Source organism: Poecile atricapillus, chromosome 26 (genome assembly GCF_030490865.1).
Source record: "Poecile atricapillus isolate bPoeAtr1 chromosome 26, bPoeAtr1.hap1, whole genome shotgun sequence".
NCBI classification, from domain to species: Eukaryota; Metazoa; Chordata; class Aves; order Passeriformes; family Paridae; genus Poecile; species Poecile atricapillus.
In genome coordinates, this window is record NC_081274.1 from 4,049,775 (window position 1) to 4,073,978 (window position 24,204).

Here is a 24,204-nt window from a genome sequence, read left to right on the forward strand (position 1 = left end):
TGCACTGTCCCAAGCTTCAGCCCGATCTTTTCCTTCCTGTCCTTCACACTTCCACTTTGATACTGGAATCTTGTCTTCAATGACCTTGGCTATCTTTTCATAACACCATCCATAATTCCCTGATCTCCCATACCATCCTAGTTTTGGTTCATACTTTCCTCCATTTTCATGACAATCCCATCTTAATGAATACTTTGGCTTCACAGCATTTTCAAACACTGTCTTATTTGGGTACTCGTAATCTATTTGCAATACACAGCTCACATTTTCATTTTTATTCTTTTGTATTTCAGGAAATTTTGATGTTATAATTCCCCAATTTATTGGGTCTCCTGCTGCCTTTGGTATTGGCAGACAGGCAGTTATTTTGCTGGTGTTTTGCGTGTTGGTAAAATCTTTAATTAATGCAATCATCCCATTTTCTGCCTGAATAGTATTAGAGACTTTTATCACTTGTGTTTCTGGCTGCACCCCCACATCCCTCTTCATTCTAAAATGAGGAGTTGTCAGCTGATCCTTTTGCATTTCACATCCGAAAGGAACAGTGATTCCAACTGATGGCAGTGAAGGCCATAAAATAATCACCATTACAGTCACTAGCAACCTAGACATTTGAAACAATCAAACCCGCTTTATCTGCAGCTTTGTTGGCCCTACAGTTTGTGCAGTCCACAGTGCAGGGGAAACCTTCTTCACTCTGGTGTAATGTATGCAGGGATCCAGTCCAGCTCCTTTGACTGCTGTCAAGGTAGTTAACAGTACCTGATAGGGTCCATTCCACCTTTCTTTTAATGGTTCTTCCTTCCAGCTTTTAACGTACACTTCATCTCCCGGGGGGATGTCATGAACTGGATTCTCAAGAGTCAGCGGCCTGTTCCACACAAGGGTGCTCCGAAGTTGAGCTCGAGCTTTTCCAAGAGACAGAACATAATTCTACACCTCTTGCTTCCCTGTAACATGTACATTTGGATTAGGTTCAGGGGATTCATATGGTTTCCCATCCAATATCTCATAAGGACTGACTGACATCCTGCTTCTAGGCTTTATCCGAATCCTCAGCAGTGCTATTGGTAAAGCTTGTGGCTACTGCAATTTAGCCTCTTGGCATATTTTGCTGATTTGCCTCTTCAATGTCTGATTCATCCTCTCTACCTGTCCACTGGATTGTTTGGAAAAGCAGCCTACCAGCATTTTCCAGCTTCCCAAATGCTGGGTCAGCACTCCCAGTGCTAGGTGTGATCTTTCATGCACAAACAGCTGAAAATCTTTGAATAGATCAGGCAATCCTAACACCGGAGCTGTTGTCAATGCCTCCTTCAGTTTGAGGAAGGTCTCCTTCTGTGGTCTGCCCCAGGTAAGTGGTTGTGTCTTCTGGGCTTCATACAGGGGCTCTGCAATTAGTCCATAGTCCATGATCCACAGGTGGTACCACTCTGTCATCCCAAGGAAAACTCACAGCTCATGCAGGTTCTGGGGTTCTGGAATAGCACAAATAGCTTGAATACGATTAGTACCCAGCTTACATTGCCCTTGTGAGATTTCACACCCCAGGTAAATCTCAGTCTGCCAGGCAATTTGTGCCTTTTCTTTAGACACCTTCTATCCTCCCATTCCCAGCTGATTTAAAATTTCAATTGTTACCTTTCTGCAGGTTGTTTTCTCTTCTGTAGCTGTCAGTATATCACCAACATACTGTAACAGCAGGTATTGTTCTCTTGGTACTTGCCCATTCTCAGTCCAAATCTCCAGCTCCTTCACCAGCTGATTTCCAAATAGGGTTGGACTGTTCTTGTATCCTTGTGGGAGTCGTGTCCAGGTGAGCTGGGTTTTCCTTCCATTGTCTGGATTTTCCCATTCTAAGGCAAACAGTTTCCTACTTTCTTTGTCAAGGGGTATGCAGAAAAAGGCATCCTTTAAATCAATTACAGTAAACCATTTCTCTTTCACAGATGTCAACAATGTGTAGGGATTAGCTACCACTGGTAAATATCTTTAGTTATTCCATTTATTGCTCTTAAATCCTGTACTAGTCTGTACTCACCATTTGGTTTCTTCACTGGAAATATCGGTGTATTAAATTCTGATTCACATTCTTCTGAAATTTGGTACTTCAAAAACTTTTCAATAATCTTTACTATTCCTTGCCGTGCTTCTGGCTTTATGGGATACTGTTTAACCTGGACAGCTTTTGCTCCTTCTTTTCATTCTACATGTACTGGTTGTGCCAACTTAGATTTTCCTGGTATGTCTGTTTCCGATACAGAGGGAATTACTGCATCCTCTACTTCCCGAGTTATAGTAGGGACTGGTTTTTCTTTTATCATTAAGATTTGTCCTGTCTTTGATTCAGGTATTTTCATGAAAAGCTCCCTGTTTTCAAAAGTTATCACTGCATCAAGTTTTGCTAATAAATCTCATCCTCAGAGTGGAATTGAACTCTCAGGCATATCTAAAAATTCATGTGTTAACACTTTGTTTCCAAAGCACAGATCCAGGGGTTGCAGGAATGGTCGATTCTCCTCCTTCCCTGTGGCTCCAACTATTGTTGCTGTTTTGTTTCCAGTTTGCCCTTTTAGATCATTTAGCACAGAATATTTAGCTCCCATATCCACCAGATATTTTACTTCTTTATCCCCCAATTGTATAGTTACTAAAGGTTCTTGTATTGGTTTTTGTTCTGATTCTAGTCAGCTGCTGTACTCCCCCAGTACCATTAATTTGGAAGCATCTTGATTCTGATTGAACTGATTGCCCTGGTTAAACCGATTTGGGCATTCATTTTTCCATTGCCCCTCTTGTCTACAAGAAGCACATTGATTTAACCCCAATCTTGGCAAAACCCATCCCCCTCGTCCTCTGCCATGTCTGCCCCTCCCCAGCCCACGACCACCTCTGCCACATCCTCTGAAACCTGGATTCTCTCTTCCTTGGATCACTGCCAAAAGATTTTGCTGCTGCTTTTTACTAGCTTCCTTTTCCCTGTTATTGTATACTTTCCAAGCCACTTCAAGTAATTTATTCAAATTCCTTGAATCTTCTCCTTCTAACTTCTGCAATTTTCTCCTAATATCATCCTGCGACTGCCCAAGAAAAATGAACGCAAGCTGAACATTCGCTTGTTCTGTTTCTAGTTGAAGATCTGTATACTTTCTTGCTGCCTCCTTAAGGCTTTCCAAAAATGCAGCAGGGGATTCTTTCTTTTCCTGTCTTACCTCATACAATTTAGACCAATTCATAGCCTTAGGTACAGCATTCCAAACCCCTGTCTGGAGCCACTCTTGATATTTCTTCAGCCTCCGCATGTCCCCAAAGGCATTGGGATCCCATCCTGGATCCTCGGTTGGAAAGTTCTCATCTAAAGTCGCCGTCACCAGCCCAGTTCTGAGATCTTCTCTCACCTTCTCCTTGGCTGCTCTAAGCACCATCTCTTTCTCAGTAGAGTCCATTAAATTCTCCAATATTACTTGTATATCATCCCAATCTGGATTCTGAGTTTTCATAATCATTTTTACCACCCCTGCTACTTTATCAGGATTTTCTCTCTAAGTTCCAGCTGATTGTTTCCAAATTATCAGGTCTGCGGGTGAAAAAGGAACTTTCACAAACACCGGCCCTTCTACTCCTACTCCTTGTCTCAAGGGGGCAATCACAGTCCGCCTTTGTCTGCCCAAATCTTTTCCCATTCTACCCAGAACCGGAGCAAGCTGTGACCGAGTCCGATGGGATACCGGTGTCGCTGATTTATTATCATCACCCCACTACTGCTGTCTTCCTCCCCAGCATTTTTCACATTTCCTTGCATCACGGTTAGATTTTGATCATCTCCCAGAGAAGAAGGATCAGGTGAAGGCGGTAGAGGAGGATAAAGAGGGAAAGGTGAAGTGGGATTAGGTGAGATAGGGTTAGGTGAAATAGGATTGGGTGAAGTGGGGGCAGACAAAACAAAATCGGGTTCTTTTGGTTCTGCTGAAACCACTTGTAAATCAACATCCATCTCTTTCCCCCGACACAAACTTTCTTTTAATGCCAGGTACTCTAAACAACTTTTTCCTTTTACACAAAGCTCACATTTATCACTCAGACGTGCCTTAACTGCCATCAATCCACACTCAGCCTGCCATTCTGGCTTGTCTCGCAAATAGAAAAACAAATCAACGTATGGAACTTCATCCCACTTTCCCTCTGGCTTACAGCACAACATCAACTGTACAATGGTGTTATACTGCAAAGATCCATTTCTCGGCCACTTTTCCCCACTGTCCAGGTCATATCCTGGCCACCATGTATTACAATAATCAATCAACTTTACGTAAATCTTGCCCAAAGTTTCCCTGTTTCCAATGTGCTAATAAACACCCCAAAGGAGAAGTACGTGGGTCAGGGGCATTGCCACCTCAAATCCCTTTAAGCTTCTCCATGTTACAGTTACAATACACCACACACCACTGCTGCCCAACCTGCAACGCTTTCACACTTGTCTGACAGACGGCGCCTGGGCAATACCAGGAATTCCTCCAGCCCAACCGTGCAAAGCTTTCGCTGCGTCTTCTCGGCAGGCACCAGAGCAGAGCGAAAAGCACCTTACCTCTCTCAGAGGGACGTTGTGAGCAGCGGAGACGGTCGCGGCCGGATGGGCTCCCCGAGAATCCTTCGGTGCCGGCTGGAGTGTGATCGGGTCATGAGCTCGTTCAGCAGCACTCACAGGGTCCCATCTGGGTCCCCAAAATGTTAGAGTTCAGGAACACACATAATCACAGACTGATTATATTCAGGTGCTTTACTGAAGTGTGCGGGTACTAGGGGTATCAGCAACCCAAATCTAGTTCCGTTGTCTTTGTCCAAAGTGCACATATTTCTACAATGTCAGCTGTAGCAGTAATCACTATAACAACCTTATCAATATTGCTTCATTAATATTGCTTCATTAACTTTATCAGTTTTGCTTCATGAGAGTTAGCTCATCCTTGTATGAACATGTCCGAATCTTATCTCTGGGTGGGTATCGTGGAGACCCCAAGTACCAGTTCCCATTACCGTAAACATTTCAGCTTGCTAGACCATCCCTAATGCCAAACATTCTTGTGGCCTACCTCTACATGATTTTAAGATATATTTTCAGAAACATTTAACCCCATAGTAACATCTTGATGTTTGGAGGATGTTTGTGCTGAATCTTGGTGTCCTGGAGGTTCTTACAGACACAAGATGCCCAATGACTTCCTGACATGAACTTGGGCAAGGAGGAATCCCCACCCTAAGGCAGTCTCCTCTTTTTTTTTCCCCAAACCAGGATTTTCATTCCTGCACCGTGGCCAGATGGAGGAGGAGGAAAAGCCCCAGAGATCCCACACAAGGACGATCTGCAAACCCAGCCCAGGGAGCTGCAAGGAGGAAAGATCCCCCCAGTGCCAGGAAGGCGGCCAGAGATCCAGCCGGAGCTCAGAGCAGAGTGAGAAGGCCTACAAGTGCTTGGAATGTGGGAAGGGATTCAGAAAGAGCTCCCACCTGATCCGGCACCAGGTGATCCACACTGGGGAAAAGCCCTACGAGTGTGGGGAATGTGGGAAGAGCTTCAGCCACAGCTACAGCCTCATGCGGCACCAAATGATCCACACTGGGGAAAAGCCCTACGAGTGTGGGGAATGTGGGGATAGGTTCAGCTACAGTTCCAACCTGAGGGCACACCAGAGCATCCACACTGGGGAAAAGCCCTACGAGTGTGGGGAATGTGGGAAGAGGTTCAGCTACAGCTCCAACCTAAGGGCACACCAGAGGAGCCACACAGGGGAATGGCCCTACACCTGCTTGAAATGTGGGAAGAGCTTTGGGAGGAGCTCTGACCTGAGAAAACACCAGGTCATCCACACTGGGGAGAGGCCCTACGAGTGTCCCGAGTGTGGGAAGAGGTTTCAGCGCAGCTCCACTCTCATCAGACATGAGCGGATTCACACAGACGAGAGGCCCTTCCACTGCCCTGACTGCGGGAAGAGCTTCAACCGCAACTCCACCCTCACCATCCACCGGCGCATCCACACTGGGGAGAGACCCTACAAGTGTCCCCAGTGTGGGAAGAGCTTCTCACAGAGATCTAACTTGACCCAACACCAACGGAGTCACCAGTAAGGGAAGCCCTGCGAGTGCCCCGAGTGCAGGAAGAGCTTCGTGCGCTGCTCCAGCTCCATCCCCCATGGGAGGATCGGCATTGGATGATCTCCAGTGACCCCCGTTGGGCAGAGCCCTGGTGATCCGTGGTCCTGGTGATCCATGTTGGGGAGACACCTGGCTGGGAGGCTCCACATCTTCCTGGCTCCCTGTGGGCACCTGGATGAACACCGGGGCAGGAACATCCATCGGGACACAGACCAATAGTGGGAATTCCTTTGGGAGAGCAGGTTTGTTGACTTTCAATCCTAGAAAGCTGTTAAAGCTAATGGAACTCACGAGCCCTATTTGTTACAGATCAACACCTCTCCTTCCTTTTCTGGAATTTGACACAAACTTATAGTCAATAAGTTCTGCAAGTGCTCTTGCTTCATGAGGCCACATTGTGTCTTTCATTTAGCAATTAATGAAGCAAACACAAATTGCCTACTGAGACCCTTCTGCTCCCGTCCAAATCACTACTCAAGAACAAGCCTCAGGCACATGCCCATAGTCCCTCTCTGCCAGCAGCTCTGAGCTGCATTGCACAGTGCTTGCTGTGCCCCAGAGAGCACAAAGCAGGCTGGCCTGGTGCCCCTGAATATTTCTGCAAAACCCTCTGCATTTCACACCTTTGCTCTGGCTGAGTGCAGAGCTCCAGGATTGCAGGCGCTTGGTCCCAGAGCTGTGTGAGGCACTGGCTCGTGCAGATGTGCCCTGACTTGCTGTCACTGCCTCACGCTGGCCTGGGTTCCCCTGGCAGAAATGCCGTGCCTGAAGGACACTGCCCTGTGCTGGAGCCTGCGGAGCAGCCCGGCTCCCTCCCCCTGTGCCCAGAGTGCTGCACACACTGCTGACCATTGCCAGGAGTTCCAGGGCAGGCGGCAGAAGAGCAGGAATGGTCAGGCAGGGCACCAGCCCTGGGCTGCTCTTTGCCTTTCTCTCCTCCTGTGCAGACTCCAGACAGCCCATGGCACCAGTGTGTGCTGTGCCCAGCACGGCGCCGCTTCCCCTCAGGAGCAGCCAGCTGCCAGCTTGGCTCTGAGAGCGGAGGATTTGCCTGGTGCCAGCAAGAGGCAGCCAGGGCCAGGCTGCTGCCTCTTGCAGCTCCAAGGGCCTCCTTCCAGCCTGCCTCTGCCGAGGCTCAGGCTTCTCCGGGCTCTGCCAGGGCTCTGCTGGGGCTCCAGCCTGGCCAAGGCCGGGCCCGCTCTCACCTCACAGTCGCTGACAGCTCTGCACCACAGGAGACCTTGCACAGCACCCTCACTGCTCTTTCTGCTTTCTCTCTTCAGCCAGACTCTCCTCCAGCCAAAAAGATTGCACTTAAGGATACAAATCCAAGTGGCAGGAACCCAAATGTTCTCGAGTCGCATCTGCACAGCCTGCATCTGCACAGGATGTTTGTGTTGCACCGTTCCTCCTTTGGTTTTTCCTGCAAATGCCATTGCTGTTTCTGCCTCAAATAGAAATGCCAGAGCTGGGCAAAACTTGGCCAGTTGGCCATATTCCAAAGGCAGTGTGGTCTGGAGAGGATGAATGAAGAGGAGCCTTCCCCCCTTACAAACTGTACCAAAGAAGCCATCAATGTCACTTTCCACCTCTAAGAAAAAACTGACAATTCAGGAGGAAATGTTGAGCTTTCTCACAGGGTCAGAAGGAGAGAAATGTTCCAAAGGAGTTGAGGTATCAGTAACTTTATTTATAATCCTACTCTACAATCCTGCACTACAATCCTACACTGCAGTCCTACTTTACAATCCTACACTACAATCCTACACTACAGTCCTACTCTACAATCCTACTCTAAGTTGGGCATGGAAAAAACAGTTTGAAATTGATTGGCGCATTCATATCTCCTCCTTCCACTTCTTCACTGCCATGATGAGTGGTGCCAGGCTGGACCCAGGCATGGCCGATGTTATAAATTGATGCTGCAGAAAGGAAAAGAAAACAACAAGAAAGCATGATTTTCCAAGCTAAGAGCTTCAAAGGCAGGGGAATGCTTTTTAAATGAAAAGGGGATTGAGTCAGATTAGGTCAGGAGCATGGGGCAAGAGTGGCACAGGCTGCCCCAAGAGCTGGTAGGAGGCCCACCCCTGGAAATATCTGAGGTGTGAGTATCCTGATCTCTTGAAAGATGTCCCTGCTCATTGCAGGACACAGACTAGATGACCTTTCCATGTCCCTGTGTGTTAGTTTGAGATGAATTGACACAGAAGTGATTTCTTTGAGAGAAGCTGCTGGGAGCTTCCTCTGTGCCTGAGACAGGCCAATGGCTGGCTAGTTCTGAGAACTGACAACATTTTGCACCATTTAGAAATGAGATGTGCCTCTGTGATGATCCACATTTTGAAAACCACCAGCCCGGGAACTGGCCCTCTTTGCTTCCGGCCCCCGAAGGTAATGGAGCTCTGGTGAGGCCGGCCCTGCTCGCCCACGGCCTGTGCTCCTGGGGGAGGCCGGGCCAGACCCCAGCGGCTCCCGGGCGGGGGATGGAGGCTGTGGGACCCCGGCCCCAGGCTGGGCCAGGCCACGGCTGCTGACATCTTGCCCACACTAAACCCTCTCCCCGGTGTGCAGCGACGGCTCCAGGCCGAGCCTCCCCTCCAAGCGGCTACCGGGCAGAGAGAGGGGCCCAGCACAGCCTGAAATCCAACAGCGTGACTGCCATGACCTGGGTGAGATTGAACCCTTTCACTACACAGATGAGACCTTTCTTATTCTTGTGGGCCTGATAATAAAATTTGTTATTCCTTTTAAGTTTGAAGCCTGTTTTGCCCTTCTCCTAATCCATAGCTCCCAGCAAGAAATGAGTAAGTGCCCTGGTGATTTTCGCCAGCGCTAAAACCCAGCACTCCCTGCCAGCCCAGCCCAGATTCCTCCCCATTGTCAGCTGAACAGCACCAAGGTTGGAAGTGAGGAGGATGGGGGCTCATCTGATGCCTTGGATTTCAGTGGAGGAGGAGCCCATCCCTCGGACACTGTTTCACCTGCAGCCCTTTTGGCATTTTACCTGCAGCAGCTCCTTGGCAGACCAGCGCTGCGCCTCGCCTTTCTGCAGGCAGCAACTCAGGAAGTCACGCAGCAAAGGCGAGAATTGGTCGGGCTGCCGCAGCTGTGGGGTCCCTTTTGTGGCTATGTGGTATTTAGCCTGGAGAAAAAGGAAACACAAGGCTCCACCTGCTTCTTTCCCATCTGGAACTGCTCTCCCAGAGCCCATTGTTTAAGCTCCACTTTGCAGTGGCAGTTTTTGCCCTGGCAGAGAGGCAGAGATGTCTTTCCTGTATCATTTGGATGACGACTTTCCTGTATCATGAAAAAACCCAAGCCCCAAAGCCACAGCTTTGCCAACATCCAGCAGATCTTGCCATGGCAGCTGATTTCATTGCCTGATCTAGTTAGTGGCAACTACATCAGCAAATACATGTTTCCTTCTCTGAGGATTCCCACCAGCTTGGCAGCCTTTTTGGAAGAGGGATTTTGCTATTCTAACTAACTCTACTATTTCCAAGGATTCTTATATGAAAAGAATCTCTGCAGTGCTTGTTGGTCCCTTAAGCACAGCTGCCATAAAACAAAACTCATCAAGCTTTTTGTCCCCTTCTTGACAATGATGGTAATTGGAAGAAAAGAAAGGAAATCCAGCAGGTGTTCCTCAGAGAAGGAAACAAACATTTGGAATCTCATTTCCAACACAGACACATTAAGATGCCTCCACAAATGTATTGGGTTGAAAATGCCTGTTTGGGCACACAGGAGCCACCTGCAGCTCTGTCTCTCAGCACTCTGAAAATTTCAGGTTCCCTTATGTGGCAAAAGGAAAATATTCATGGTGAAATCAGAAGTGTCACCCCTGTGGTAACCCTGTGCTCATTGGATTCTCAAGTCAATGCATTAACGCTGTGCCCATCCCAGAAGGTGCCAGGAAACAAACAGGAGGTTTTGGCAGGCTCTCCCCGTCACCAGGCTCCAGCTTGGTGATATGGAGAAAGTGGCTTGGGTTATGAAAGAAGGTGGTCACTGAGTGTCTCAGCAGCACTGCACAAGAAGCAGAAGAGACTCTGGCTTTACAGCCTCATCTCCAGGTTTCAGGCAAGTTTCCCTGTGAGAAGAATGGGGGTGCATTTCTTCTCTCAAAAGCACTGTTTTAGAAACTTGGTTCGGTTTGAGTTTCTTTGCTTCATTTCTGGAAAGATAACACCAGCTCTGAGATGCTTGTTTCCTATTCTTCGGACCATCTACACAGCCAAAAGAGCTGGAACGACTTCTAAGGCAAAGCAAAATGCTGCCTGAGAATGGAGATGGTTTGGGCGAGGTAAGGCTTGAGTTCCCCCACTGCTGCAACCAAAGCTACAGCAGATGCTGATGTGCTGCAGGGACATTTGTAGAAGGGGCCTTGGTGGAAGTACTTCCAGCAGATGGCCATGGGATTTTGTCCAGTGAGCAGAGAACACGGGACAGGTGAGAAAGACAGCGGGATCAGAGAGTATTTGCTCCTTACCGATCGAGCAGTGAAACTGTCATAAGGAGTTTTTTGTTCGGCCATTTCAATTGCCACAATTCCAAAAGACCACACGTCCACTTTGGGGCCATATGGTTGACGCTTCACCACTTCAGGTGCCATCCACCAAGGAGTCCCGATCACTGAGCACCGTTGATTTTTCTCAGGGGTGAGCTGAACAGAAAGGCCAAAATCAGCTGAGGAGAAAGCAAAATACTGTTTTAATTTTAATACTGTCAATTAGGAAACCAAGGCAAAGAATTCCCCTGTAGAAGTTTGAGAATGTGCAGTTGAATTTCCTGGACAGCCGTCCCCGCTCTGTTTCCTTGGGGCTTTAGCCAAGGAAATATGAATTGGCTACTTCAAACATCCCCCCATTTTTTACACTTCCTCCAGCAGTGCCTTTTGATCCCCTGAAGGTTTAGATTGTAGCTCCCTCCACTGGAAGGAACACACACAGACACACACAGAGCAATAGCACTCTTGGCTGCTTGTGGTTCCTTGTCATAGCTCTGTGCACACTGCAACCGTGCCTTCAGCCTACAGCAGGGGGGACCCCTGCACTGCCAGCAGCAGCATTTTTGGGGAGCTGGCAGTCACTGAAAGCAGCCCCACACCCCCCATTCCTGGAACGCTGAAGCTGACCAAGAATACACTGACCCAGCTTGACAGAGCCGTCGGTTCTGAGCAGGATGTTGTTGCTCTTCACATCTCGATGGATCACGTGGTTGGAGTGAAGAAAATCCAGTCCTTGCAGGCACTGAGAGAGAAAACAGAACCAGGGGGGCAAAAAGTAGTGATGTGAGTTCATCCCACAAGGAAGGAAACAGCTGTGGAAGGTTCCCTTTGCAGGGGAATGGGGAGGAATGGCAGAACACAGCACCATTGAGAGCAAGAGCCTGCTGCTCCAACAGTAGCAGAGCAGCACCTTTCTCAGGAAAGGCATGTCAGCTTTTGAAAGAGCACCAGCAACTGCTGTTGTAGACTGTCCCCTGCAAACCAGCCAGGGTGACTGCAGCTGCAGTGCATGTGCTCAGAAGCAAACAGCATTTGGGCTGCACTACTGTCCTTTTCAGCTGAGGACTAAAAGAAATTAGTCTCTCTTTTTTTCTTTCCTGTTTGTTTCAAATCCTGCCACCACACCTTTGCTTTAGAGACAAGGAATGTAGTGCAGACAGGCAAAAGTTTAGCTAGGCAAGGTGGAGAACTGCAAATGCCAATGCAAGAGACAGAGCTAGAATACAAGAGCAGGGGATAAGAGTACAGGAAGTGAGTCCAGTGAGTGTAGGGGCACTGGCAGACAGTTCACTTGAGATGCTCTTGCTTGCCCATAGCCTAGCAGCAACACAGAAACCAAGCCTGGCCCATGAAATCACTCCCGTTCTGAGCCCCTGTTTCCCAGACAATCCAGCTCAAGGCCTTGGAAGCACAGATGGGATCCCTGACCTCCCGACTGACAGCTGCAATCTCTTCTTCAGACATTTGAGCCTCGTCGATGAGATCTCTCAGAGTGCCTCCGTCCATGTACTCCATCACCAGCCAGAGTTCCTCATGCACAAGGTAGCTGAAAAAAGGAAACAAGGCCATGCAGGTGAACATGCATGGCTAGGTTGGTTTTTTGCTTGAGTCTTGTTTCTGGGTCCCTTGGAGACAAGGGCAGAAGAAAAGGAATAGACATTGCCTCTAGGCTGTGCAGTGTTTGCAGTCTGTGCTGTCTCAAGGAGAAAGGCAGTTTAGGAAGAGTCCAGATAAAAAACCTGTCACGCATGGCATTTCTGGAAATAAGCACCTAGTCTTCCTGGCATGCACAGCAGTGGAAAAGAGGGGCAACAATGCAAGGGCAATCCTCTCTTGGATGGTTCATCAGCATTTAAGAAACTTGAAAAACTCAATCCCAAAGAACTGTGGAGGCAATGAACTTACAAGGTATTGAATTATTAAGATAGGGCTGATGCAGGTTTTTGTACAATTTTCAGTCTGCATTTGCCAGGGTAGATTCATGCAGACAAAATGCAGTCTCTTCCCATCCATTGGAGATAAGTAGAGAAATAATAATTAACAGCTCTATTTCCTGCCACTGACCAAAGTGGGTTTTTAAGCTCTCATGCTTGTAGTATGTAAACAAACATTCAAGGGATAGGACCGTGATCACTCACCTGGCTAAGTAATTCACGACCCTGGGACTCCTATTACTCTCCATGATCCTGATTTCATTCATGGTTAGTATCTTCCTCCTCACTCCTTGCACACTTATTTTCTTTATGGCCACCTCAAAGGATATTGAAAAGGAGTAATTTGAGGAAATTGGTAGCATGAGACCACAACACACATGGAGCAAGTGATTTTGGAATGGCAGAGCCAAGCTGTGCCAAAGTGCCTTGTGATTAGACCTCATCATTGGAGTAATTAGGAAGTGACATTCCAACAGCCCATTTCTCTGCTCCCTTGGGGGCCAGTTACAGGATACGTGGCCACTGGCGATTTGCCTTGTCCACAAAGACTATTCCAAGTGCAATTTGCAGGCTGGCTCCAGTCTGTGCTTCTTGTGCCTTTTCAGCACAGCTCTACTCAAAGCTCCAGCCACAGCTCTCAGCAGTGGGGAAAGGCCTGGAGAGCAGCAGAGGCTGCAGGGGCTGTTGACATTTACCTCTCCTCCTGTGGCAATGTCAAGTGCTCTGGAAACCTCTCCAAAACCCCTAGAAACAAAACAGCAGCAAAGAAAGGAGAAGCCATTTAGATCTTGCACTGAAAGCCAGTCCAGACAGGAGAGCTCTGCTGTAAATGCCTAAAAGCTGCAGGTTGCAGGAGGGGTCTGCCAGAAGGCAGATGATGCATTTTCCCCTCAAGTGCATGGGCACTGGGGCTGTTCCTGAAGCGCTGGGCTTTACTGCCTCAGCTCCAAAAGGCAGCTTATTCCTTCATCCCAGGTATCAGCTTCTAAACTGTGCAATTCTAATCCTGAGCACGGAGTATTTCCTTTAGCAAACTCTTGGAAAGAAATGTTCCTGAGAACTGTTATCTGACAGCTCTCATCGGGGGTAGGTTGTGCTTTCAGGCAAGCAAGATTCTTCTCCTCTCATTAGTGAGGCCAGATGATTTGGAGACATCCAAAAATGTGAAGGAAATGAACCCTGAGCTGTCCCACACTTGAGAGACAAGCAGATTTACCAGGTTCTGTTCCTTGCTGCAGGCAGCATGGAGATGTCTTTGACAATGCCTTCTGAGCACACTTGACAAATTCTGGCCAGTACTGAGAGATGGGGCAGACTAAGCCCGGTGTCTAAACATGTGGACAACTTTTCTGACTTCCCACTTGATGGATATTCCACCAGTGAAACACCTGGCCCATGGCTGTGTAGAAGTAACTGTGGTTGGACTCACCCGCTGCCAAGACTTTCCAGTTCAATGTATTTTGTGACGGGATTTTCCTTGTTCACCATTCTCCCTGAGGGAAACAAAATGCAAGATGCTCACTTTCAGGCAGAGATCCTAACTTGCAGGAGATCCCAAAGGCAGCCCCGCTGTCTGGGGCTCTGAACCCTCTGTGGTCAGCTGGGCAGCAACCACAGCAGCAACAAGACAGGCAGTTGTGCAGTACAAATGGCCAGCAGAGAGACTGAGTTTGTCCAGTCCTTGGAAGGAAATGAAGCGCAGAGAGCACAGCAGGGCACAGCACAAGGCTGGCAAAGGCCAAGCATGAGCACTGACAAGCAATGGCAAGAAGACACAGCCAGCCTGAGCCCCTGACAAGCTGTGGCCCCCGTTCAGGACACAACAGCATTGCCTTGGAGATCAGACACACCCAGGTGCAGATCAAGGCCCTTTTTGTCCCAGCAGGTGAAGGTAGACACCAAATCAGCTGGGATCTTTTCTCAGCCCCACCAGGTCTTTTCTGAGAGCACAGCACTGGCAGCTGTTATGGGCAAGAAGCAGATTAAATGGGTTGTGCTGCAGAATCACAAAGGGCTTGATGTGTTTTCCCAGAGACTGATCTGAGCAGGGCTTGGGCCAATAGGTAGGATTCTAAGAGTCATGGGAATGACTGGGAATCAGGTATGGAAAAAGTGCCATGGATCTGAGGAATACACAGCAGAGGGGCTGCAGGCTCGCTCCTGAGAAATGCCTGCAGTGCTGTTTTATCTGATTACATCACGTCGATGTGTCTCTTGGACACATCTTTATAAAAATAAAACTAGGATATTAATTACAGATTGTTATACAAATATCTGTTTCTTCATTGTGGGCCCAATGAAAACATCTCTTGCTCTCTGTTTCTGCTGTCACCTGATGTTCTTTCAAAGGAGTCCTCACTGACAAAAATACAGCATTCTCATAAAAACCTTGTAGATGTAGTAGAGGCAATAAAAACAGTCATAAAAATGACACCAGTAAGACACATGGGGCAGAACAGGTCTTCCAGGATGGAGAAAAACAAACTCTACCAAAAAAGCCCAAATCTGAAACCAAAAAAGGATAAAAACTGAAAACTAAACACAGAACCACAACAAAAAGACAAAACCCCCAAACCAATCAATATCTCTGAAGTCTTTTGGTTCTGATGACTGGTGGGGAGTCTGGAGTCTAAGGAGAATTTAGGAATCAAATATTCTGTTCAGTTTGGCCACTAGCACACAGGACTTGCATAGATCATTTTCTAGGCCACAGCCTTCTGCTGATCCAAGAACAATTCCTGCTTCTGCCTTTAGTGGCAAGGGAATCCCAGGCAAAGCCGAGCCAGTCCAAGCTGCCCTCAGAGGCAGCAGGAACACCCAGAGCGCTCTCTCGCTGCCTCAGAGCACAGCAGTTCCTGTGGGGAGTCCTAAATGTCTCTGGGACACCAAAGTGAGGAGGATCATTTGCTCCAGCTCTGCTGGCACGTGCACACAATACACTGTCCCTCAGACAAGAAATACACCAGACGTACTCAGTTGCTCCAGGAAGTCTCCCTGGCTCTCCTGTAGCTGAGCAGCAGATGTGTCACTGCTGGAAATGGAGAAACTGCCCGAGCTCCACTGCTCAGCTTGGGGAACAAAGGCTCCTCTAGATGCTGCTGCTGCTGCTGCTGCTGCAGCAGATTCAATGGAAGAGCCTGTGTAGATCTGAGAGAAGAAAGGAGTTTGTGTCAGAAAGCTGGCTGGCAGAGATTACCCCGAGTTCCCTTTTCAAATGGAAGCCCTTAGGAAGTTGCTGTTAGCCACATGCAAAGCTCATCAACTGGATTTTTTTGGATGCCCGCTTCTGAAACCAAATGGTCAAAACCCAAGGTTGGTTTTAATCAAGTTCATGGCCAGTTTCATTTTCCATTTTCCTGGATTTTCTGAAGGATGACTGCAACAACGACCATTCCACTTCCTCCCAAGGATCCCTTTCCCCCTCCAAGGGCTGCAGACACATTTGCAGCTCCTTGTTCTAATGTTGGAGCTCCTCCCCCTCAGTCCTCTTTTTCTGCACCATCTTCAGAATGTGCTCAGCCTGCAGCACTTGTGCTTGGGACAGTACCTGTGCCTCCCGCTGACCTTGGGGCTCTTCATCACCAGGCATTTGCTGGAAGCCTTCGCAGGCTGCCAGGTGAGATATCAACACGTCCACCTCAAGTCAAACAGAACAAAGCAGTCAGAGACCACAGCTTGTCCCTGTCTGCCAAGGCTCATTGACTGTGAGCAAAGGGAAAGAGCAGGACAGCAGCAGATTCACCAAGGGATACAGACAGCTTGCAGCTTGTATTCCAAATCTATCTGGGGGACTCTGTTCACTTGCAAAAAGCCCTGAAGAAACAAGGAGAGCAGGAGCAGGCCAGCAGGAATCTCTTGAGATGAGAGCACTCAAAAGGGGCAAATGACTGGTCCCACTGTCCAGGGCAGCAGCTGAGATTGAGCACAGCAGGAAATGTCCTTCCAAGCAGCTGGGATAGACACTACAGCAGGATGGCACTGAGAGGCATCAGCCCACCCCCCGGCTGCTCTGCAGAGGAAAGGCAAGAAGGGCAGAAAGCACCAGACTGCAGTGACTGCTGTGCCTATCGCTCTTTCACTCACTCGATTTTCTAGAGCCTCTTGCTTCTGAACGAGGAGATTAAATTTCTCTTTGATGATTTTCCTTTCTTCCTCCAGCCTCTTCTCCCTTTCCTTGATCCTAGCCTCAGTTTCCTGCAGCTCTGCCAGCAGCTTCTCATCGGAGGCCTGTGAGGAACCAGAGAGAGGAATTTCCATGAGTGGAGTGTCTGCCACTCTTTCACTCACCTGGTTTTGTTGACTGCCTCTCTGCTGATGGAGATTCATCTCCTCCTGGATGCTTCTCCTGTCTTCCTCGTGCCTCCTCTTCACTGCCATGATGGCCCTCTGAGCTTCGGGCAGCTCTGCTTGGGGCTCTGCCTTGATGTTCTGTACACACAAATGGAGAGCAAGTGCCTGGGAGCTGCCATCAGGCTCAGCTTCTTCCTCAGTTTCAGCCTCAAAATCACACTCATTCAGTCACTTCTTTCTGCTTCCCTACCCACCTCTGCTTCCACTGTAACCTCCTGTCCCGCTGCTGATCTCTGCAGAGGCTCTTTGCTTTCAGGGCCTCTGGCACTCGTGGCCTGCTCAGTCCCAAGAGCTGCGTTTTATGCCCCTCTTCCTGCCCTTCACTCTGTCCCCTGCTGAGTCAGGCTTACCTGGCCATTCTCCAGTGGCTCTTCCACCTGCTGCCCCAGCTGCTCTTCCTGCTCTTGGGCTGGGAACAGCTCTCCCTCAGTCTGGCACGGCCTCCCTGATAAAACAATCTGCTCCTGCTCTTTCTCTGGAAGGCCCTGCAGAGAAAGCAAGAGAAGATGGGCTTCAACTTCTCATACAATATTTGTGGGCCAAGACTCAAAGACTGATGGGCTCCCACGTTCCCAAAGCACTGTGCTGCTGCTCTCCTGCCTTGTTCTCTGCCCGTGGGGAAGCACAGATTCCAAAGTGACCCTGGCAGTGCAGTCAGGGCCCATCTGGCGCTGAATCTCCAACAGACTCTTGGGCAGCTGACAGGAAATGTGGGGCATTTCTCAAGGGCCTCCCTCTCCCTCTGCTGTGTCCTGCTTGTCTCTCCATAGTGACTGACAGCCAGCCCTGCCCCACAGCTCCATCCTGGCTCTGCAGGGGCTTCCTGGGTGAGCTCATCCCTTGTGAGAGACACTGCTGGAGTTCATGTTCTTTTCAGGCCTGCACTGCCACTCCTGCCCTTCTGACATCTACACTCTTGTTAGAAATCCTGCTCATTCAGGAGACAAGGATGTGTGCAATTTGATCCTTTGCTGCAGGTCAGAGAGCCTCAATGGCCACCTCAGAATATGGAAGAGGACCAAGGTGTTTCTCCTCCCTCTTTTGTCAGCTGAGAATTCTGAGCGGCAGTGACAGAGATCCTCAAAAGGCCCCATCAACAAATTAATTGACACACCCCTAGGGATGCCAATGAAGGAAGCCATGTGTCATGTAATGCATGTATGACCAAAGTCACCAAAAACCACCTAAACCATGGAATTGTTCCACCTCACAAGGACAGGCAGAAATTTATAGGTTAAACAGGGATTGTCAGGACAGAAGAGGCAGGAGGAGGAAAACAGCTCTGAGGGGAAAAAAACAACGATCTCTAAAGGGGAAAACATCTCTGCCTGCTGAGGATCAGTCAACAGAACATGTCTCTTCTCCTGAATGGGATGCCTTTAGGTGAGATTTGCACCCCCAATGGCTTTGGACCAGAGCTGGGAAGAATCAATTATGTAAAAGTTACATGGATAGATAGATGGATAGATAGACAGACAGCTAGATCTCACTATTATAAACTCTCTCACTATAATTTCTGTCACTACACACATCAACCCTTGGTAGCCAGTCCCCTGATCAGCAGCAATGCTGAACTCGCTCTCCTGTTGCTCCAATAAACCGCACTCCTGGGGAATCTGGAGCGTGTCGGTCCTTATGGAATGTGATCAGAGCCAGAGCACTGCACTGGGAACTGCAGTCTTTGTGCATCTGTGCTCAGACAAGTTCTTCTCTTGGACACAACCACAGTGACGGTGCTGAAGTGGCTGGAATCAGAAATGAATCCCAGCCCCTCCCAGCCTCTCTGATCTCTGGAGGACCAGCTGCAATGCAAGGGCATTGATTTCCTGCTCAGTTCCCAAACACAACACATACTGATCCCTCAGGCTTGCAAAAAGACATGAACACTGTGAACCTGAAAAAGATGTGCAAGCCCTGCTGTCTTGCCTGGTACCAGAACAGCTCCTTCTGCACCAACATCCCTGCCCCAAACTACATGTTCTCATGCAAAAATACTGCATCTTCCCGAACTTCCACCTTGCAAACTGAAAGTCTATCACAATCTCCACCAGTGCTGGAAAAAGACAGGAAATCTGGAGCAAAAAGCATCTTTGGTTGCTGGAGAAAGAGAAAAGAAACAGGTTTTCTCCTCTTTGCAGACCAACAATGCAACAGAGATAAGGTGAAAATGTCACCTCCTCCAGTGTCAAAAGTACTTGGATGCAGCGAGGGGATGTTTGGCAGGGAAAAAGCCCTTGTGGTGAACAAGGTCATGTAGGGATTTATGGAAGTCTGCCTGCTGGTCCCTCATCAGCCTGCCTTTCTCCAGGATAAAGCTCCCTTGGCACCTCCTCATTGCATTTGTCCTCCACAGCCTTCCCCAGTGCCTTTCTCCTTCTCTGGACACGCTCCAGCTCCTCAATGACTTTCTGATCAGAGGGGCCCAGAACTGGACACAGCACTGGCGCTGCGGCCACAGCAGTGCCCAGCACAGGGGGACGGTCACTGCCCTGCTCCTGCTGCCCCACTATTGCTGACACAGGCCAGCAGGCCCTTGGCCTTCTTGGCCACCTGAGCCAACCCAGCCTGGCTCAGCTTCAGCTGCTGTTGAGCGGCACCCCTGGGTGCTTTGGTCCCAGGCAGCTGCCCAAGCACCCAGTTGCACATTTGACTTAAAATACTGCAGCTATCATTTCCAGATGCCTTTCCTGCTCTTAGCAACACAGGACAGCACTCAAGGACTTGCAGCTTTGCCCCCACACTAGGCTCCAATGCAGTTTCCAAAGCTGCAGACTTCACCACAAAACGTATCAACAGAAACTTGCCCCTTGTGGATTTTGCCTCAGAAGAAGGGTTCAGAACTACGCAGTTTGTTTCTTTGGCCACACAGGACAAGAATGGCCGGCCACAGCTTCATGGACAACACAATCATCTTGCAGCTTATCAAAAGCCAAAAAGCAGGTGGCCTAAAAGACTCTGCAGAAGTGAAGAATTACTCAAGAAAATTGCAGAACAGTTCTCCAGGTCATCCAGAGGTTTCCAAAAAGGGAAAGCAAACAAACCCAGCCCTGTGAGCCCCAGAAATGCCGTGTGAGCCCTTGGCCATGGCACTGCAGAAGCCAAGAGACAGAGCTTCACTGAGCCAAGCAGCCAGCTGCTCACCCGCAGGCAGCAGCGCTTTGGGGCCTCAGCACGACGGCTCAAAGCCCAATTTCCAGCTGCCACGGGATGGGGGAATGGCTGGGTGCTGGCAGGACTCCAGCACTCAGCATCCTCAGCCACCAACAGCAAGTGCTGGCTGCTCAGAAACTTGCAGCTCTGCCTTGCACTAAAGACAGCAGCACCCAGCACTGGCACTTACTGTCTGGGGATGGTCAGGCTGGGCTGTGACCACAGCTGGAGGCTCGTGCTCCTTTTGCTCATTTTGCTCCTCTTTGGCCTCTTCTTCAGGAGCAGAGGGAGCCACAGGAGAGTCTGCTCTTGGTTCTGGGCTCTGTGGACAGATGGTGGAGTTAGGGACAGGCAGCTACCTATCATTTAGAACCTTATTTCTATTCAGCTCAATTTCTACAACCAGCTCTACCAAGCACAAATCATCAGCTTTGATAGCAATGGGATTCTAAGTCTCTCCAAGTAAATTAAAATGGGTTAATTCAGCCAGGCAGCAAATAGCTCTGAATTAGAGAGTTCACCCTGGCTACTATCAGCAAGCAACATTCTCTCTGCAAATCTGAGTTTTTAGTTCTTTTAAAGCTCTGCAATGGAAAATTAGGAAATAGCCAACAATGCCTTTGCTATTGCTGTTGTAAACATGGAAATGGATCTTCTTTCAGCCCACCCAGCTGGCCCTCTGCACTCTACTGCCACAGGCCAAGCTCACAGTTCCCTCCACAATTCTGAAACACCAGGAACATCAAATGTTCTTTTCTGACTCACCTCAGGATCGGCACCTCTGAACACACGGGTCAGATGACCTGCAGTGGGCAAGGAAAATGAACCAAATTCTTTGAGAAAACTGGAGAGAACCGTGGCCTATTTAGAACAGCATCTGAGAAGATCTCCCAGTCTACATTTTCAAAGGTGTCCTGCTTGACTGTTGTGGTTTAAAGCAGCAACTAAAAAATCACTAGAAAACTTACTTATTTCTTGCTGTGAGATATGGATTAGAACAAGAGCAAAACAGGCTTCAAACTTAAATGGAATAAAGAAAGTTTATTAACAAAAACTACAAGAATAAGAAACCAGAATAAAACTTCTAGAACAATCCTTTTCTCCCCCACTACCCAACCATTCCCTTGTTTACATGACAACATAGAGACAAAAACACTTTGGAACTTTGGTGTTTACAACAGTCCCAATTCCTGCTAGAGTCTTTTCATCAGTCTTTGTAGAGAAACAGAAGTCTTCTTCTGCAATCTATGGAGTTTTTCACAAGAAAACTCTTTTTCTTCATAGCTTTCTATTTCTCTGATGCCAGCTGCCCGGAAATCTGCCATCAGTTGTCTCCTCCCATTTCACATCACTCTGAGGTGTGTTATGGGTCATGAGACTAGGGATGTCATTTTTATGAATTAGTTATTCAAAGGCAAAAATTATCTGTTTTTGTGAGCCCTCCTGGAAACAGCAGTTTTCTTTTTGCTTCTTAAAAGCCACAAATCTTCAACTATTACTTCTCCCCCTCTGTTCCAGCATCTCACAGTGTCACAACTACTTCATCATTTGCTCAAAATCCACACTTGGAAACACTCCATTCCTCCCAATATTCTCTGTCATGAATTAAAGGAGTTTTTTTTAGAACACTACTGTCCATCTCCATAGCTTTAACAGAAAAATATTTCAGCTTATTAAAGCATCTCCTTATTTCTCTTCCCCCTCTAAATTTAATTTTTTTCTTCACTCTCTTTGATGGGTTGATGGTTGATCACTCCCTTTCTCTCTCTCTGGAAACAAAGGATTAATCTGCAAGTCTCATCCAGGTAGTAAAAGAGTTAAAATCTTGCTAAAGCTGCAGATGTTGATGGTGTCAGGTTTCAGTTCAGTGGCAGAAACTGCAAACCAAGTCAGGCCAGGCTGGCTCCGTTTCTCCCCCCACCCCGCCCTCTGCAGCCTTGTCCGGCCTGGAGGGGGGGAGGAGGCCGAGACAGAGCCCTGTGACCTCGTCAGAAGCCAGAAACCAAAGAGAGCAAGAAATTCCCGGCCTTACATCTTAAGGTGGTGTTCACAGGTTGATCTCACTTCTCAATTGTTAAAACTGCTGCCAATTCTCACACATGGCCAGTAATTAGTCAGGAGAAAAAACTCCCATCAGCCTCCAGCAGTTTCAACTTCCCGAGCTCTCAGAGCTGTCTTAAAAGTAAAGTCACCCCAAGACATTGAGCCAGCAAAGTGAGGAAATGACAGACTCTGCTGCCACAGGCTCTCCCGTGGAGGGAACAGAACCCCTGCAAATGCTGCCCGCAGCCCCCTGGCTACAGACACCCCGTGTTTTGCTGAAGGTGTTGACAGGAGCTTTACCAAACCAGTGGCATCCTCATGGTCTTTCTGTTTGAATAGCAACCCGGTCACTAAGAAAGAGCAGGGAGACCTACAAAAGCCAGCTCAGGTTCCAGCCAGGGAAAACCTCTACTTACGTGCCAGGTTGGTCAGGTAATAGCCGGAATAGCCAATGCCATAAAGGGTGCAAACGGCAGCAGCGAGCTGCTCAATCATTGTAGCACTGCTGTGCCAGTTTGCAGACTGTGCTCCACTCAAGGACAAACAAGGCTCCTGTCAGTGTGCAGCTGCCCACTGACAAACGCCTCAAGCAGGAGGATGCTCCTGCACTGAGCAAGCCCAAGAGCTGCTCTGACACTGAGGCCTTCCGTGCACCAAGGCAACCTTGGGATGTCACCACGACAATGTGGCACCCATGCCCTGACATCACAAAGCTAATGCTCTGCGGTGCTCTGGGAATTGATGCAGAGCAACCCAACCTTCCCTACAGCAAACACAAAATTGCCTGGGAGGTTCTCCTCTGTCACAAAGTGTCACAAATCCTTTGGTGTGCTGTGGGAAATGGAAAGACAGAAACTTCCACAGATACTGAAGGGTTGGATTTCCAGCCTTGGAAGGAGCTTGGGTTTATGCAATGCTAAAGGTTCACAGACGTTGAGTCGAGAATTCATAAGTTTATGTTCCTATAGCTGCAAGTAAGAATATGCCATAAGTAAATAACAAACTGCATTGAGTGAGATGGTGGAGAGCTTTCAACTGTAATTGTGTGATTTTATAGAGTAACCTATGAATCTAAGTATTATCATAAGAAACACATGTGTGTACGTGAGCTAGCAGTCTATTGGGTGAAAAGCAGACACAGTGCAGCAGAACTTGGCAAAGGTGAAAGGTGATTAAGTAATAATAAACATCTTCAATTTAGTGCATTAGCCAAAAAAGTCAAATTAGCGAATCTAAGGCACTGCACCAGGCTGAAGCTGAGGATCCCCAGCCAGGCTCAGAGGGAGGAGAACACAGCATTTGTGTGATCCTTTCCAGTCTGACTTGCTTTAGCTGCACCCTGGGGGAGGAGAGAGCAGGAGAAGGGTTGGCTGAGTCCTCTCCCCTCTGCCTTGCCCTTCTCTGCTGGATCCTTAGTTCATCCCACACCCACCCCAAGACTCCATCCCCATCCTACTGGTGCTGATGGGATTAAAGGAGATAAAGAGGAAAAAACCAAAAACGTGGAGAACAGAGAAAAAGAGGAGTTTAAATGCAGCTTGAATATGAAAGAAATACGTATGTTAGTGACTGCTGAGTGTTCAAAGGGAGCTGAAGGGGAAGCACCCCAGAGCACTCAGCCTTCCTTGTTCCCATCCCCGGGGATCCTTGTCCCTCCCAATGGCTCCCGTGGTTCTCCCAGTCTATCCCAGCTCCTCCCAGTCCATCCCAGTCTCACCAAGTGCCTCCTCTTGTCCATCTCTTCCCTCCGTGGATCTGCCGCCTTTCAGCCAATCAGAGCGCGTCTCTCTGATGACTCATCAGTTGCCGGGCAGATCCACAGAGCCGAGAGTCCCGCGCTGGACTCGGCCTCCCAGTGCCGCGCGCTTCATTCCCAGTCCCTCCCAGTGCCACCACAGTCCCTCCCAGTGCCACCACAGTCCCGCCCAGTGCCACCACGGTCCGGCCCAGAGGCCCCAGAGTCCCTCCCACTCCTTTTAGCCCACTCCCAGTCCATTTCGAATTAATTCCTCCTTCCACTCCCAGCCATCTACGCCCTCATCCAGTGTCCCAGTATCCACGCTCATC

The 24,204-nt window shown here is 48.6% G+C and overlaps 1 protein-coding gene and 1 pseudogene across 1 annotated transcript in view; one reads left to right on the forward strand and one right to left on the reverse strand.

Moving 5' to 3' along the window:
* LOC131588452 (zinc finger protein 208-like) overlaps positions 1 to 24,204 on the forward strand; it is a 443,404-nt pseudogene that overhangs the window by 145,667 nt on the left and 273,533 nt on the right.
* LOC131588621 (gastrula zinc finger protein XlCGF49.1-like) overlaps positions 1 to 24,204 on the reverse strand; it is a 243,448-nt gene that overhangs the window by 111,471 nt on the left and 107,773 nt on the right. The window lies entirely within an intron of this gene.